The sequence below is a fragment of the Passer domesticus genome, chromosome 6, assembly GCF_036417665.1.
Source record: "Passer domesticus isolate bPasDom1 chromosome 6, bPasDom1.hap1, whole genome shotgun sequence".
Classification (NCBI taxonomy): domain Eukaryota; kingdom Metazoa; phylum Chordata; class Aves; order Passeriformes; family Passeridae; genus Passer; species Passer domesticus.
The window spans coordinates 23,299,331-23,314,541 of NC_087479.1; positions in this window are offsets into that span (position 1 = coordinate 23,299,331).

Here is a 15,211-nt window from a genome sequence, read left to right on the forward strand (position 1 = left end):
GTTGGGAAAAATAACACCACAGAAAAAGGGCATTCCTTCTGCCAGCATCTCTGTAGGGTCAGGAAGGCTCCAGTAACTAACATCAGCTCCTTTAAACCTGCCCCCTCACGCCAGTGCCTCATGGTTAGTCTGCTCTGAAGTGCAGCTTGTGAGGATCAGGAAGGAGGGGCTGGAGGCACACAGAGACATATCCCAAAGCTTAAGGTGCTGGACTTGTGTACAACATCAAATAAATGCTGCTGGTGGTACCATGAATGTGGTATTCCTGAGGCAGTAATGACTTCAGGGCTTAAGTAATGCTTTGGATAGGCAAAACCAAAGCTGCTGGAAAGGAGAACGATGGGCTGGCTCAGGGAAGGGTCAGCAAATTCATGTTTGTAGCTAAATAATTAGGGAACATAAGGTACAGGTTTACTGGAGGCATCCTGCTGAAACAAAGCCTTTTCACACAGAGTTCCTGATGGGGCTAGCAGTTTCTTGCTTGCTGTGGTAAAATGCAAGTCCATGAGTGCCAGTAAAACAGCAGGTGGGGTACCAAGGACAAGACAGTTCCCCAAATCCCAGTCATGCAGTGGCTGAGGTTGTAGGAGATGTCTGGAGGTCATCTTGTCAAATCCCCTGCACTAGCAGGGCCACTGAGAGATGGTTACCCAGGACCGTCAGAGGGGTTTTAAGTATCTCCAAGTAAGGAGGGAATGTTCTTGAAAGGGTCCTTCCCTCAAACACACATTAATGAAGACATTTAAGAGGACTGGACAGCAGCATTTGTGCTCCAGTGGTTGCCACAAAATTACAAGTGGGAACTAGAAAGCTGTGTATTACACTTTTTTTTGGGAAATATCAGCCAGTATGACCACGACAAACAGCATCTGGTATCAGTTATGCTTTGCCTGTGGTGAGGTCTCACTACTTGTATCCATGAGTTTAATTCTGCCCATGTAAATTTTCCATCTAACAAAGACGTTAAAAAAACAAACCCAAGAACAGACAAACAAAAAAATAGACAAACAAAAAAAACCCCACAACACCCCCCCCCAAAAAAAACCCCCAACAACAACAAAACCAAAACAAAACCCCAGAAAACAAAACAAAAAGCCCTCCAGCATGGCTAAAGACTCAGCAAAGGACTCAAGATTACAGACCACTTGAGCCATTGGCTGGCATCTTCTTTGGCAGATTTTTAACCTCTGTCTACATTCAGCCAAGTGCGAGAGAGGCCACAGAAGTGTCAGAGATGCAGAGGTAGAATCCACCCACCTTTTTGTCACCCTGTGGTCCTCCTGCAAGCAGAGATCCTGTCTGGGGAGCCTGGAATGCAGCTGCCTCCTCCAGGGTCACTTGTCTCTTTGGAAGCAAGGGGGTTGCACTCAGACAAGCACAACTCTGCTCTTGAAGGTGAGTGAGCTGAATCAAAAAGCCTTGTGCTCCTATGAGAGCCTTGGAAAGCAGCAGCCAGCTGAGAAAGGAGAAGCTCACATGCCTTCCCTCCTACCTAAGTCACAGAAGTCCTGATATGGAGAAGGCAGCACATCTGCTGGGAGGTGGGGAAAGCTGGAGTTACTCTAGGAGCAATGGAGCCTCAAGAGTGAGGGGAAATAGGGTGTGAATTCCAACACTGTCCAGTTATTAGTGTGGTTCTGCAGGGTTCCAGTTCTCTTCAACATCTTAATGACTTAGGAGCCAAAAGAATACTCAGACTACTAAGTTTGCCAATGTTAACTCTCTTGAGGGCAGAGAGGTCTTGCAGAGATCTCAACACACCAGAAAGATGGGCAATCACCAATTGTATGAAGCAGAGCAAGGGCAAGTGCTGGACTCTGCACGTGGGATGGGGAAAGCCTGGTTGTGCATCTCCACCATCCTCAGAAGGTCAAGCGGAGGGGCAGGCACCAATTTCTTCTTTCTGGTGACCAGTGACATGACTTGAAGAAATGAGGCTGAGTCAGTTTATGTTAGGTATCAGGAAAAAGTGTTTCACCCAGGGGGTGGTTGGAAACTGACACAGACTCTCCAGGGAAGTGGTCACAGCCCTAAGCTTGACAGAGTTCAAGAATTATTTGAACAATGCTCTCAGACACATGGTGTAGCTCTTGGGGTGTCCTGTGCAGAGAGGGGAGTTGAATGTTGATGATCCGATGAGACCTTTCCAACTCAGCATTATCCATGCTTCTATGAAATGAAGGTTTCACCACTTGTGCAGTGCAGGGTATGGTGTGTAACGCCATTTACCCAAGACATAGGAGCTAGTTTTCAAACAAAGCCTAATGGGTGTCCATCACAGACAGAGTGCTACTGAAAAGCTGAGTCTGCTTGGAGGGCTGAGAGGAGAAGGGAGAGCTGCTGCCCACACAGAGACTATGGTCATGACTCCCAGTCTTGGCTGGGCTCTTGCTTCACCATTTCCCACTAATTAGCCAAGGAAGCAATTTGGGCAGTGCAGTCACTACTGCTGAGTTTCATCTTTACATAAAAAAATCCTTTCCTTCCCTCTATCCAAATTTCTATGGTATATGCAAAAAGCCCACAGGCACTCATAACTGTCTCCTCTGGGAACAATTCCTTGGGCTATCCTTTTACATTTCCAATTGCATTCCAAGCCCATCCACAACAACACTTGAGTCCACATAGCTGTAGAGCAGCAAAGGCTGCTAAATATTTTAAATCACTGATTCCTGCCTCTAGGCTGCAGCTGCTCAAAGAGGGAGGTGTGACCACACTGACTAAGCTGGCAAGAGCCTGAGAGCCCTTAGGTACTCCTCTATGTTAATACTTACCATAAGAGCCCTTATTACTCATGTGCAGCTAATTAGAGCTTGAAGAAGTTCCTAGTGAATGTTTGCTCTTATGCCAAAATAGCTTGGGGGAAATTGACAATAAAACATATCTGGTTTTTCTTTTCATCAATTTAATGACTTGCACCTGTCTACAGTGACTGAACCAGCTCTAGAAGGTCCCAGCTCAAAGAATGTGATGTGAAAGGGTCCTTCCCTCAAATACACATCTCAGATGCTTATTTGACATCAGGGCAGCTCTCCATGAAAGTATCCCTTGGTGAACCAGTAGCCCATGTTCATGAAAGCTCAGTATTTGCTGTCCCATTATAAGCATTGGAAGGACAGATTAATCTACATCTAATTAGGCTACAGTACAATTACCACATTTGAGAGACCTGACTTTTCTCTGGAGAAGACAGCCCTTCCTCTGCCTCTTGTGCACAGAGCTGCCCTGGCTGCAGACCCAGCACCACCTGAGGAGAAGGTGAAGTGATGCACAGATAGACTGTGGAGAGCAGTCTTGAGAATAAAACAGGCTGTGGGGTCACTCAGAACAGACTGGCATGTCTAGCTGATAGCAAAAGCTTTTTCCTTTTGCACACCAAGAAATAATGTATTAGTTGAACCATGGACCAGGAGATGTGAACTGGGGCTCTGCCATGTACCAGCTTTGTGGAAGCAGCCACGTGAGCTGTTCTTGCTTGACTCACTCAGTGAAAAGCCCTGTTTTGCCAGTGGGAAAGAAGCCACGCTGCCCTGGCTCATCAGCCTGCTGCAGCAGCTCAGGTGCAAGCACAAAAGCTCAGGTGCAGAGATGAGCACACTGGAGAAGGGAGATTGGCAGCTTTGCCCAGACAAGACACCACAGGCTGGCACACCATGACAGGGAGGCCATCGTGTAACCCAGGGGCGTTTGAGGGAGATACTCTGGGCACACAAAGGAGTGAGAGCACAGTCAGCCTCTGCTAGAAACTGTCTCCATCACCCAAACCCCACAGGCTAGTGCTTGCCTTGGAGATGGGGAGGGTGGCTGGGGTGGCAGAAGATGACAGGCTGCTAGAGAAAAAGCACATATATCCATGCATACATATACACCAAACCAATAAATCCATTTTTAAAAGCAGGCCTGATAGAGAAGAATTCAGAACAGCTATTCAAGTAAAACCAGGGAGAGCTGTGCACAGATCTCAAGGAAAAGCAGATTTAAGTCAGCACTCAGCACTTATGAGGACAGAGTTCATATTCATATACTGATTCATTCTTATCTAACTGTACAGTGCCAGGTCAAGTCCCCATGCCAACATTTACCTTTTTTCTGGTAACATACATACATTAGAGAGACCTAAAATTTGAGAAAATTTCCGATTTTCTCCTTTTTAGATGGCTTTTAGCATTTTTACAGCAAGCAATCCCACCTGTCATTATATTCTGCAGTATTTCTACAGGCTTTCCAAATTTAGTCATGTTATTTGGCACTAGACTTTTGATTAAAAGTTTATAGGGCAATTTTCACTTTATGTACAAGGGTTAACACTGTTCTTGTTTTTGCTAATCCAATAAAACAGGCACTACAGATTACCTACTAAGCAACTCTTAATGACACAGCATAAAGTCCAACTGGCATGAGCTGAAGTGGCAGCTTCCCTCCCGGTGTTTATTGCTTTCTCACTAGTTGTTTTATTAGATTTAAAAGGATCATTTTTAAATGTGCCAGTCTGTACCAACAGCATCAATCTTTTTATCTTACTGCAATCATAGAAAATAAGCAGCTAAAACTAAGTGGTGAAGTGAAAAGGTGCACATATGAAAACTACAAATAGAGGAAAAAATGACACTTCAAGGAAGACATTTTACTGGATTTCCCATTTGTGTCATCCAAAGATTTACACAAAGAAATTATGGAAAATACTTTGTATTATTAAAAAAAATAAGCTAAATACCTAACATGTACACATATAAACATATATCTATACATCTCAATAGAAAACCTCTCCTCATAATTCTCAGAGAGCAAACACAGAATATACAACAGCTTACATAATTGGTTTTTTATGTCTAGTTTCCAGGTTTTTAAGAAAAAGTAACCATAAGGAGAACAATAAAAGCCACCAAGAATTCATGCTCAAGGGAAAAGTGAGGCCAGCCCTATACATCTCTGCATGTAGTGAGTCCCTACAATTGGCAGTGCAACCTGTGTTGAAATAAAAACAATTACAAAGGCTGGTTTTAGATAAAACTCTTTTGGAACAGTACCTACAGTTACAAAAAGGTAATGCTGTAAAATGGTGTTTTTAAAACCCAGAGTGCTTGCCCCTCTTGCACAATCATTATAAAGCAGAACTATCACCTGTTCATGTTTCCCAATGTTCCAGGATGCAGCTGTGAGCCCAAAGATTTTTCAGTTTGTTGTTTCTTTTGAGGAAGCCTGTGCCCATAGAATGGCATTTCCTCCTGAGCACAAAACACCAGATGCTTTTCACTTGGCAGTGTGCTTCAAGTAACTTCTTGGGAAAGCACAAGCTCCCGTGCAGCACCTGGAGTCACCGCTGCTGTCAGAGCTCCACTGCTCTGTGACTTCAAACAAACTGTTTTTTCTGTGACTTCAAAAACCACTTATTCTGCAGCTATCTAACCCCTGAGCTTCACAGCAATCACCTCCATTTCTGACTAAACTTTTAATAAGCCATGTTATCCAAAAGACCAGGGCAATTTTTACAGGAACTGCAAGCATCAGGAAGTAAGAAACATCATCTCGGTAACGGTCTCGTCAGTGCAAGCATTCATGGCACAGGTTCTTGGCTGTAACGAAGTTGTAACAGACCAGGCCAAGGTGAGAGTGTCTGATCTGGTGAGAAACGTTCTGCTTCAAAAACTTCACGGAGCTTTGATTATTTATTGAAATGTACAGAAGTGACAATACTATACTCACCCATATGTTGGCATGTAACTGGAGACATGTCCATGAACATTGTATGATTTGCCTGTGTAAGCATCTTCCAAACTGCAATGTAAACAGGATGCTGCCAGCAGTGTTTTCTGCATTTGAATAGTCATACTGACCAGGGAAACAAAATCCTTGCAGATCCTGGGCTTACTCATAAAGATGACCGCACGTCTTTTTTTAGAAGGGGCCACCTCATGCTAGGAGGAATTATCTTCAGACTGGTGTTTCTTGACAAGCTACAATGGAGAAGATTGTAGTGGCACAGAGCGTCTGTTTGGTGCAGAAAAAATTGTTATTGTGTGAACTGTTGAGTAGCTAAGACAAAACCTCAGAGCCATCCCACTGATTTTTCTGCAGAGGCTGCTCTCTGGCAAACAGTGGCAGTAGCAGTCCTTTGCAGACCAGCATCTTACTGTAAATGATGCTGGAACCAGTTGGGAGGTGTTCCTTGGGAGCACTGCACTGACATCACCTGAAAGCAGTATGTAGTGCCCCAAAGGCCTTCTCAGAAAAGTTTACTGTGCCTTGCATCATCCCTGAGACATAGCCATGATCCAAGGATCTTGCTGCTTCCACAGTTCACAAAACTCAGTTCACCATTTCACAAAGCTGCTCCTATGAGCCTTTTGTGCCAGTTCAATTGTCTTTATTCAGTCTATTATTGAATGGTCATATGTTTGCAAGCATTCAGTGACTTTTTCCACTGGAAATAAACCATAGAATTACAAGTCCACACCCAAAACATAACATCTCTAGCACACTGAAAGCTAAAGCCAAGAAAGGATTCTCAGATTTACAAAATAATAATTAAGAAATCTGGGGGAGAGGTAGGTAGAGAGTAAAGAGAAATGCAAATACTGTAGATGTAACTCAGATATCATGCAGGTGTAAAACAGAAATCTGTAAAAGTCATGGAGTAATGACAAGGTAAATATGGCGTTCCAAAAAATCCGGTCCTACATGGGAAAGATCTACATATGAGAGCTCTAAATCCTGGTACAAATAAAGGAGCATTGAGAATGAACAGGGAGGAAGGTTTTATGCAGATGCCTCTCCAATGTCTGTTTTTCCCCATAAGACACTTAAACACAACTGTAGCACTGGGAAAGTGTCCTGCCATGACAACTCATGTCTGCACTGGTAAGATTGAGCACAGAGTTGTGTTATCAATACGTTTGACTGTAGCATGGCTTCAGACATTCAGCATGCCTCAGCACATGAATCCACACCATACACAGCTCCAAATTACAGGACATTCATCCACCATCCTGCACAAAGATGCAGCATTCCCCCAAATGCAAAATGGAAGACGATGGACTCATTAGGATAATCCCCTAGATAAAAATCAACTTAATTAGTCCAGGAGGAGCTACAAGGATTTCTGAGAAGCAACCCTGGAGACATGCATCTTTGTGCCCTTCTTGCTCAGGTAATGGGGCTTATCTGCTCCACAGGAACCCTTCAGAGCTTGGCTCAGACACATCCTGAGCATAGGACGCAATCCCTGTGTGCACAGGATTCAAGGGCAACATGTCAGGGACTGCCAGAGATAGGCTGCTGCTTCCAAAAGCAAAACTGCTCTTAAAATAAACCAAATTCTGGGACAATGACATCAGCAAAGAAACACAGCCAAACAAAAAAATACCGGTTGGTAACAGTGCAAGTCAAAAAAATGTGGTGCCTAATTGCAAGAGCGGTATTTTACATATTATCCTGTTTTCAAAACCTTCATCTATTATCACAGAAAAGCAGCAAAAAAAGAGGAATCTGACACCGAATGCTGAACTCCAATTCCTATTTTTTCACAATGTATTCCTACCTTTTACACTTTCCAAAACTCCCTAGAATATTGCCCAGTCTTCATTTTGCTGCCAATTATACTCTATTTGCCATGGAACATGCCAACCATAAGCATATTTGCAACATATTTTAATAATGTTAATGATTTTAAACTAATAATTTCCATTATTGCTTGTGTATCAAAGGTTTTAAACAGAGAAACTAGTTAAAAAAAGCATCTACATACTGCAGAAAGTTAGTAATGTCTCTACTACATATAGACTCCATGTGTACATTCAGCTACACTGAACACTACTTGCCAGGTGTATGCAACTTGACACTAACACTGAGAAAAAAAAATTACAGCAAAGTCTGAAACTTGAAAAATAGCAGTGCAGAAGGCTCTGAAGGCCACGTACAGCTCTTAAATATCTGTTGGATAGGACTAATCCAGCTGGAGAACTGAAGGTAAAGGAAACCAACTTCAGCATCACACATTTATGTTTTATATAATATACACATGAGATGCATTACACATTTGTTCATGACCTGTGCTAGAAAATGCACTAAAATAATTATGCCCAAGTAAGTTAATTATCAGAAGACAGAAGTTCTTTGTCTCTCCTGTACCTCAAGGCTAGCAAGTGGCTTCCACTGTTGAAAAACATGTCCCTCATTTTGATGCACATAGTAAAGGACAAGTAAGATAAGAGGAAATGTCACAACAGTCCAGAAAAGAAAAAACAATGTATTACACTCCTGCAAGAATGTACTAATCTCACTACTAACCCTGGACCTCATGCAGACTTGTAAGCAGTGTGTATATGAAATTTTGTTTCACTAGGAATGATAAACTGCCCATGCACAAGAACACAGTACCTGCATTTTCTGTTCACAGAACTTAACACCAAAAACTTCATATGCTAAGAAGAAATGTCTGAATGAAGAGACAAATGTTGCAATACTCCTTGAGAAGACAATCTGTATGAGATTGTTCAGCAATAACAGACACTGCTGAGGAACTTGTCTCCAAAACTCTGTAATGGTTGCTGCTGCATCAGCAGATGTAGTAAAGAACAGCTTTTGAGAGAGAAATTCTCTGGACAACTGTAGCTTTTCAAATGAAATTATTTATATGTATAATGCAAAAAAACTATGCAAGTAGAGTGCAACATGACATGATACAGTCAGCATTTTTGCACAAGCAAAACATAAATCATGCCAATTTTAACTTCTAGAAAGTCCTTTTCTTCAACAGAGCACATTGCTAAGTCTAGCCAAGGAGCAAGAGAAGGACATAAGTCTGCAGAACTCAGACAACCTTCTACAAGCCAGCACTGATACAACTGATAAGGAAGGTGATGAAGAAAAATTTATCCTTGAAGGTCTCAAGTCTCAACAGTTCCCCAAAACTGAACCGAAGTCAAACAGTCATTTCTGGTTTTACTGAGGTAAATCTAGCTTTTGAGTTAGACTTTTATTTTGCTCCAAGTCTGTCTTCAAATATAACATAACTGGCATGCACTGTTAGCATAATGCTAGCAATGCAGCATACTCACCAATTTAGGGGCTCATCCACAAGATTAGTAAAATAATTGTTTAAAGGCAACTGATTGTTCTTCTCGAGCTACATCTGAACCATATATACTGCAATGAGACTACAACAGGTAGGCTTTGGATTAAAAATGAGGCTGTTTATGCCCAAGTTAACTTCACAGCTATCCCTTCAGTCTTACAGCAGACTTTCTCTGGCTATTGAGAAAAGGGAAAGGAGATACAAATAGTTATATTCTTAATAAAGCAACATGTAGATTGCAAACTTCTTGGAAAAGAATATTCATGTTCCTCCCTAACTATAAAGTACCTCCTGCAGACTGTGCAGCAGTCACATTGCACACTGTGCAAACCCACTCGAACAGTTTGCATTACAGCTGCAACTTTGTTCCATTATGACAGATCTCTGTAGTGCCTCTGGATCCAGCTGAACTTCTGAGCCTTCTTAGCAGAGTAAAGTTAGCAAGTTCTTCTACAAGAAGCATTGTTAGTGTTTTGGCTTGGATATTTATCCTTATTTTTCTTCATTCCAAGAAGAAAAAACCAAAAACCAAAACCCACAAAAGATGCAATAAGAAACTCTGGAAGGCTTCAGAAGCATTATTTCTTACTACAATATATTTAAAGACTTCACAGTCCAAAAGCAGATATTAGCAAGTTAAAACCAATTTTATTTTAGAAGTCAGCAGTTGTAAATGTTTTTTTAGGAGGACATATATGACAATTTATTTTTGATGCCTCTCATTAAAGCCAAAGAAAGATCTTGTTCCATGTTTATACAGTCTGCAGGTTCAATGGAGCACAAAATCTTGACTGTGACCTGCAAGTGATACTTGACACAACAGCTCAATGTTAATCACTGATTTTTTTTTCATAGGAAAGTGGCCACTTTCCTTCATGAAGTAGAAGTTACTTATTTATAACTGTATCAGGCAATATGAAACCACAAAAAATCAAATTATTGTGTAATCAATATCATGTTTTCCCCCCAATTCAATCCTAACATGAATTCAACGCTTTAGTGCCATCTGGTTGTCATTACCTGAAAAATCTTGATTTCTGTGAGACTAATTGAGGAGAGCTGGTACCAGACTAGTTGATCTGTCCATGCCTTGAAAGAAAAGAATTTGGCAACTGTAGTTCAATGGAAATTGGACCTCAAAGCACAGCAGTAAAGACTCATCACTTGCACATTAATTTTGAGCAACCACAGATTAATACATGGAAACAATGTAGGCGTTTGTCGGTAAGGTTTTCTGTCCTCCAAACAGTAATACGGTCTTCTGAAAAAAACAGAAGCCACATATATACAAAGGCTTGTACCTGGGTCAGTAACAGCAGTTAAATAAAACTTTTATTACTATTTGTATCAAACTTACCAAAACAGAAAAAAAAATTAACTGCTGCTTAAGACATCTTGTCATACACACATACAGGGTATGTCACCACTAAAGTAATTTTCAATAGAAATATTTAGATTTTCTGCAGTTAAAGGCTATTTACACTCTGACACCAGGAAGACTTGCAGCTCTGTTTCCTTACTGTGCTAATCTCAGAGAATTAACATCCTGCAACACAAAACATTTTTGTGTTTGAAAGACTTTTTTTGAAAGACTTTTTTCTTTCCTTTGGTAATGTTTCAGTTTACATGTAACTCTTAAAAAGCCTCTTCAAGACAAACTGCTTTCTAAATCAGCTTGCTCAGCTATACTCTTGACCTGCAGGCAAAACACAGCAGGGATGAATTTAAGATTCTCCTCCATAAACATATATGCAGCCAGTAGCTAAATCAGACATCTTGAACAGTGGAGCTGCTAACACATTCTACTCACACAAGACAGATTCCAGCTCTGATAATTAAAGTACCTGAATTCCTTTTCCTTCTTTGGGTTTGGTTTTTTCCCCCAAGGACCACTGCAGTTATAATTTCTCCCCAAAGACAGCAATATCACAGGAACTGGTGATGACAACCTTGTAGTCTTCATGTATTCCTAAGGATGTATTACTAACTGTTCAAACAGTAACTCCATATAGGAATATACTGGTGCCAGCAGACAGTTCAGATGCCCTCCTAAAGCACAGCATTAGGAATTTCTTGTGTAAAGCTGAACATCCATTCATACAGGTGTATCTTGACCAGTTATGGGAACAAAAGGTGTCCCCATACACACGTACAAAGGAAACAGTATGGAGAAACACTTGACTGACAGGACACTCCAGAGCACAAGCTGTAGGGAGAGGCCTCCCCTTCCAAAAATATTCAATCTGAGAGTTCCACGAGGTAGAAAAATCTAACGAAAAAATGAAACTGTGACATTTCCACCAAGACAACTTTACATCTTTGGTTTTGCATATTTGAATTGTAGGATTTAGCATTTCAAGAGACTAGAGCCTCCTGTCTAGAAACCTAACACAGAATAGAAAATATAAGCAACTTCAAAACACACTTGCCTCTCCATTTGCAGTAACCTGCTGTGCCTTTGCTTGGTAACAGTACTTCAGCTTACCTGATTTAAGCAAAATCATGAATAAAAATATATTCTTCTTCCAAAGAGTATTAATCAGCTAGAAGGTGGTAATTCACTGAATGGAATATTGTAATTTCTTGTTTTCCAATCTACTTGCATGAGGAAGACTTAAGGCTCCAGGCTGCAGATTCAATACCATGCAAATTTGGAAGACAAATCACAGTTGCCGGAACACTCCAGAGGTAGGAATAAAACAAAACAGTTTCAACATGAAAAAGTAAGTGACTAATCTTGAGCAGAAATTTTAAGTGTTCCTTGGAGTAAAGAGTCCTTTTGTTGGCTGAAGGATTCTGACTCACGCAAGTAGAAAGAAATGAGCAGAAGAGAAAACAATTTTGATTTAAGTTTTATAAGAGAATAAAGGTGATTGCCCTAGAGACTCAAAACCCAAAATGTGCCATTCATATTTAAAATTCTATGAAACTTTTGTTCTTTCTCGTCTCATTTCTACTATGACAAGAAGACTAAGTATAACCACAGTTTAAGAATAGCTGATGCTCCAAGTGTACCCATCTCAACTGAGATTGCGACCATGGCTCCTCAAGTATTTTACCTCATAGTATGCAAGTTGTCCTGCTGTAGTTTGATCACAAATTGTCAGTGCACCCAAGATCAGAATTTAGAACTCGTTTTCCAGAAGTGATCTGGGAAACATTAAATGCTGAAGAGACATAACAGAAAGGAACCATGTATCCATCGTTATTTAGCTTCCCGAGGATGCATGCCATGTGAACATTCCATAAGCAAAGAAAACGCAGTACTGCTTCACCTTTCCAGTCCTTGAATGCTGAACTACAATGCTCCCAGGAGAGTTCCAGGCCTTCAGTTCAGTCAGCAAACAGCTACCTAGCTGCATGCTGCCAGAGGCAGCACGAACTTCATAGCAAAAAATCCCAGCTCAACCATATTTCTTCAAATCTCAACTCTGTCCAGTACTGTGTGGGTGGCAGCAACATGAACAATAAGATGGCACAGCCTGCTAAGGGAAATTGTGTCTTAAGGGCACAAAAAATGACTCACCACGACAGCGGCATTTACATAAATGAACAAAGTATTTTTTCTTCTGGTAACAATACACTTGTTTAGATGACAGCAAGGTGTCCCACAGGCAGAATTACTTTATTCCTTTCAAAAGGATTCTCAAAGTGTTCCGATGATGTTGAAATCTCAAATTGGGAAAAAGTGATTTTGGCTGGTGAGATCATGTTCTTCTCTCTCATTAAAAAGCACACTACCTACAGACTATTCTTCTGCAGGAATCACACTTTCTAATGTGACTTGCAACTTACAGGTCTACGATAATTTTTACCTATTCGAATGCATTAGATGTGGGCTTTCTACGGATAGGTTAATATATGTTTCAGTGTAACATCACAACTCTACTTTTGCAATTCAATCCTTTCAGAAAAGATTCTACTGAAATCCTCTCAGTATCCCCATGGTTACCTAAATGGTTGCTCAGAGATTAAAAGGCTTCTGAAAATAGTTAAAACAATGCCTTACACAAAGAGAGAAGAGCAGTGATGTATTCTATGTATCGACAGATAGGCAGGGAAAAACTAATGGACAGGATTAACAAAGATGACTGAAGCAAAGTCCAAAAAATGCCAAACCCAACTTGATGTGTGAAAAGTAAAACTAACTTGTACCAATACCAATTCTTCCCTTTGAAAGACTGGGAACAAATAATGCAAGGCAAGTTATTTATCTTTGTTGATGTAAACATTAAAGGAAACAGAAAAAACAAATTTCGAGAACTGACCTAATACTCAGCTATTATTTCACTCTTTCTTACCATAGTCAGACCATCACACTTAATGAGCAATCCTACAGTAAAACACAAGGTGACTGAAGATGACAACTGTGCTGTATTCACATAGCACAGCATGTTGCACATTCCCTTGCAAAAACCACATGTACTTCTCTCATGAGACAGGTAGCTTCAATATTAAAAAAGTAAACTGACTTGAAAAAAACTGAAGTGCCATAAGAAACTATAATTCACAGAAAATACTGTTTAAACAGTCAACTTTGTTGAGAAGGTAGCAACTCCATTCTGCAGCAGCTGATGGTTTTTTCAGAGCTGAATTTTTCAATGTGATGCACAGAAACAGTGCAACTTAGAGACAGCACAATTGCATGCATGGTCAAAGATATGAGAGTGCTAGATGCATATCTCCCTATTTAGTTATCAATGAAAGCTGGTATTCATTCTGCTCAGTGCTGTGTAAGGTTCTACTGACAATTTCAGTGAGCATAAGAGTAAGAGCTAAATCAGGATCAAGACAATGTATTCTGTACTGAAGGACTTCCCAGACAAAAGCAAAATCACTAATCACCAACCTCTGGTTAGGAGCCAAGCAAGGGATTAGCTAGCTATTCTCAGTTCTGCCAGCAGGAATGATGAATTTTTCCTTTTTGCTTGACTTCTTCAGCCACCGAATGTCTGGAGTATGTAGAATCTACAATATGCTGTAGTTCTGGCATAAGTTATTTTCTTTCAGAGCCACTTCCCATCAAGAAGTTGAAGAGTGTTCTGCTAAGCATTCAAACCAACTGAAACAAATGGCAAAGATTATGGATATATTGATATTTCTGTATTAAAGAAGGGGAAAACAACTGAACTTCAGGAAAACAACAAAACCCAAGCCCTTCAGCGTTTTCTGGTCAAACAGTCTGACAACAGTCTACAATGGTATGTTTTCATAACTGAATTTTGGTTTAAACTTCAAGACTGATATATTTTCTGTCAGTACTCATCAGAGTAAAGTATAATTTCATGTATATTCTCTGCTCATTTTTCTTTAGTTCTACATGCACCACAGAATAAACAGCATGACATAACCTCTCAGTATTATCTGCTAAAATAATTTCAAAATTTGTAAAACCAGTAAACAACATTATAATTTCTGACAGACACTTTCCATTGGAATGCTCCAGAAGTATTCTTTAGTCTGGAAGAAAAATGTTAGAAAAGGATGTGGTACAGTTGTATTACCAAAAAATACAGACAAAATCACTATCAGTTCTTAAGAGTCAAGAAGCAGCATCAACTCATGGTGTGCCACGAGAACTCCAGTTTTGTCATGAAAAGCTGAGTACAGACTGAAAGCCATTTTACACATACCTGAGTGTAACTCTTCCAAAGTGAAGCTCACCTGATTTCCACAGTAATACACAGTACTCATTTCTTGTTAACTATTAGTTTCCCTTTGTCAAAAACTCTCCACCACAACTGAAAGAGTATGTACTGAGCAATATTTTGAGAAGTATATATGCTATGTAAAGTAAGGGTACGCAGAAAATGTGCATTTAATACCTTCTATTTAAAAATTGCTGCATTCAGGGAGCTCAATTTTCTTGTATGAAACATATTCAGGGCATAATACAGGTTCAGCTATTCCCCTTGTTTACTGAAGAACTTTTAATCATGCACCACAGAAAAGGCTGAGAGGCAGCCAATAAACCAAAACATTAGAATGGCAAACAAACCCATCTATTACAACCATGCTCTCCTTTAACAACCTGAACTACCACCACACCAGAACAAGCTGATTTACCACTCTAGATGCAAAGTACAATGTAATCACTCAACAGAGAAGGAAAATTCAGGACTTCATTTTCTTTCCTCA